This window comes from Anneissia japonica, unplaced genomic scaffold, assembly GCF_011630105.1.
Source record: "Anneissia japonica isolate Jap-2015-1 unplaced genomic scaffold, ASM1163010v1 scaffold287985_len465408_cov153, whole genome shotgun sequence".
Lineage (NCBI taxonomy): Eukaryota > Metazoa > Echinodermata > Crinoidea > Comatulida > Comatulidae > Anneissia > Anneissia japonica.
Window position 1 is genome coordinate 7562 of NW_022719880.1, and position 3902 is coordinate 11463.

General features: G+C 37.6%; 1 long non-coding RNA gene across 1 annotated transcript; it reads left to right on the forward strand.

Moving 5' to 3' along the window:
- Positions 1 to 1496: 1496 nt before the first annotated feature.
- Positions 1497 to 3250, forward strand: LOC117111110. Its single transcript, XR_004445818.1, has 2 exons — positions 1497 to 1671; positions 2452 to 3250. It is a non-coding gene; the product is annotated as an uncharacterized LOC117111110 (long non-coding RNA).
- Positions 3251 to 3902: the final 652 nt, after the last annotated feature.

The window sequence follows — 3902 nt, forward strand, 5'->3', positions numbered from 1 at the left end:
ATCCGAATTGTGTAAATTATGTGGAATTACCAAGTCACATACGACCCCTATCCCCCTCAGGGTAACCCCCAGTGTGAGCGTTTTAATCGCACTTTGTTAAACATGTTAGGTACTTTGACTGATGATGGTAAGGCCGATTGGAAATCTCACGTAGCCCCCTTAGTACACGCGTATATTGCCACTACCAACAGTTCTACAGGATTCTCTCTATATTTTCTTATGTTTGGTCGTCATCCTAGACTCCCTATTGATATTATTTTGGGTCTGGATAAGCAAAATAATGGTTCATCTACCACAGTAACTAAGTACGCAAGCGATATGCAAAACTGCTTAGAAGATGCTTATAAGCGAGCGGCAGCGCAAGCGATCAAATCGACCAGCGCGAATAAAGAGGTGTATGACAGAAAAGCGCGCGATTCTGCTCTCCAAATTAATGATACAGTTTTAGTTAGGTCATTAGGTTTTAAGGGGGCCCATAAGCTTTCTGATAGGTGGGGTAGAACAACATATAAAGTAGTTAAGCGTGTAAGTCCTGATATCCCTGTATATGTTGTACGACCTGATGTTATACAGTAAAAGGCCCTGAGCGAACTCTTCACAAAAATCACCTGTTACCAATTCCGTCTCTCCCCCTTGATGATAATCAGCACCCCAACCGCATGTTACCCGAGTACATGACTCTAACGAACCGAGTACCAGTGGGCTCAGCGATCAACCAAAACCAGCTCCTCGACCTGTTTCCCCGCTCCGCCACCCAGTGCCTGCCCCACGACAACCTTCCCCAGCCCCTCATGTGCCAGTTCCTGATTCTTCTACTTCAGACCCGAGTAATATTCCTCCCGTACCACGCCCTAGAAGAACAACCAAACCCCCTGTAAGATTTTCATATGCTATGTCTGAAAGTAGTTCGAATTCTTGTAATGATGCTAATTTGTTGTTTAAACTCCTAGAAGATGCGTCTAAAGAAGCAGAACGGAATGCATCTCTTAGACGAATGATTTTGCAAACATATGCTTAAATTGCTATTGTTTGATGTTTCTAAAGGATTTTTAGAATTTTTATCTATTTTTGTTACACATTGTAATTTTGTTTGACTTTATTTTTATATTGCTCCTGTTTAATAAATTTGTGTTAATTGATTGTTTCAATCGGCGGATGTTGTTTGTAATTTAACAATAGGTTTTCTGTTACCGTATATGATGTTTTTTTTAACTTGATGATATTTTCCCTTAAGTTTGTTGTTCCCCATTTTGAATTGTTTTTATGCTTTGTCTTAACGGCAAATTTGAGGACTGAATTAGCCCTTCTATTTCCCTTAAGTGTAATGTCGGGACGACATTCGCTAAAGCAGGGGAGGATGTAGTAGGGTGTATTTTTGTGTATTTTTAAGTTAATCTTAAGTACCTTTAAATTTATTCTATATTATTTATTTATATTAATCCACTATCCCGTATCCAAAGAGGGTATACAATGGAATACTGTCTTAGCCTGTATGTTAGAGGTTTCATAAGGTACTTTAGAGGGCGACATCGTGTGTCGTCACTTGTCACGTGATTATGCGTGACATCTTTAGCTTGGGCATTGGCTTGGGTCAGTGGCGTCCTGTAAGCGAGCGGGATTTGATGTGTTTTCTAACCACTCACCTGACATTCTGATCATGTACATTTTATGGTATGTTGTTTCTTCATTTTATGTACGAATTAGCTTTATATAAATGATTACATATGCAGTGTTATATGTATTTGGACAATATAGTGATAGTTTCTGTATTTAGTAGGTATAGCCTTGGTAATGAAGATTATACGTTTTGTATCTTCTGCTTTATTTCATTTGTTTGTTAATTAACTTTCTTATTCAATTTATTGCTTAGCTATAATGCACAAGATCATTGTTTTATTATGTACTAGTTACAGTTTGTAGTGATGAAACTACAGTATTTATAGTGCAGAACTATTGTGAACCTATTGTGTATCCTTTACAAAGTTAACGAGTTCCACTTGTTGTAAAGGTACTTTGTCTTAATTAGTTCGTACCCCACTGTGCGAATCTAGCGTGGGTGCTCTGATAATTTGCGACCGATGCTTGTGTCAAAGGTCAAATTCAATGTAAACAAACATGGCTGCGCCCATAGGATTACGGTAGTGAGGCTATCGAGATTGCATAAGCGTTTCGTTAGCATTGATTATTATTACAGTATACAATTATATATTGTTATGATTTATTTTACATGACTGTTATCTAGCTTCTTTATTATGACACGTTTATATTATAAGCCTACTGAAGTTTGATTTAGTATGGTTATATGGTCATTTCTTTAGCGATTGTAATTGTACTTGCTATCCGTAGTTACTGCTACATGATAATATAGTTCTGAGAAACTATTACTGTTACTATGTCGATTATGGTATAAGTATATAAGAGTATTATCAATGATATTTATTTATATGCTAGATGGTGTACAGTACTACTTTGATGTGTACTAAATTTGGTCGCTGATGTTTGCCGATCAGTTTGTATTGGATAGTTGCGCCATAGTTCTCGTAAGTGTTCACTATGCATGAACCGATACTATTCTATGTGTAGTTAATTATTTGCCTAAGTTTTGTAAGCATACATCATACTGTACTGGAATTGAACATTAAGGAATCTAATTTAATCTATGACGTTACATACATTACGATATCTGTATGTTTGTTTATGCCATTTGATTTGATATGTTCTTATAATGGCTGACTATAGATTTTATAATTACTGGAATGCATTGCTTCATATCATTGTATTATTTTACTATTCCATATTACATGACTGATTTGATCATACTCTATTTTTTATGCTTAGTTACCAGACTACAGAGAGACTCAATAAAGTTTACCGTGATAGTATATGGTTGTTTGGGTATTTCTACTGTCTGCGTTGGGTGATTGTGGCGCCCTCTTCCAAACCTAAACCGTTGATTGTAGAATCAACGACACTGTAGGTTAATGACCCACTGAACATTCCATTTCCTATAGTCAAATAGATACCACCAGCTAACCCTCTCCCGAGAGTTGGGTGGTATGCTGTCGACATACCTGAGGAAGTGTAGGAAACATCTGGTCAACATCAAATGATTTATTACCGGACACAGGAAATCGGGAATGGACAGTGACTTTGGGTGTTGCCTGAGGCTAAAGGACCAATGATAATTGAATATTCGAATGAGTAGGGTGGAGCCAGATCCCCTACATATACCCAGAATATCCAAGGAAACGAGGAGAACCGGAAAGAAGGAGAAAGACACACTGAGAGATCCCGATCGGAACTCCAGCACACAAAAGTATAGTCCTAATAGTAGGATAGACTTAAGATAAATGTGCATTTTCTTCAGAAAGCTGTTGACTGGAAACCTTCCTGAATTAAAAAAGAAGAAGAATTACTACTCTTTTGGTTTCACTATTTTCTTGACGTGGATCAGGACAACAGTTTGATTTGCTGTAACAAATACCGGTACCAAGTGCAACCAGACGATTGCAAGTGGAAGCGATTTTGGACATCTTCCGGAACTGAACTTTGTTATATCATTGGAACTCGCTGTTTTGCTGTATATTCTGAACTCTATTTTTATTGGACTAGCATTTATTATTATTTTACTTTCTACAAGCGTACGCTGCATTGCCGACGGTCTCACGTGAGTAGTTTGTTAGGTTAGGTTAGGTCCAATTTATAAGTCCCTATTTCTAATCCCCATTGCCCAATAAATCATTATTAAGTATATAACTAGAAAAGGTTCCTCTTGTTTTATTTGTGGCCATATATGTAAACATCTACCGACATGAGCCTGCGCGTAACTGGAACCCGAGCCCCCACGATGAATTAAGTGACGGATTCGCTTACTTCAAGTAGTGGTCACCCGCTACATATAT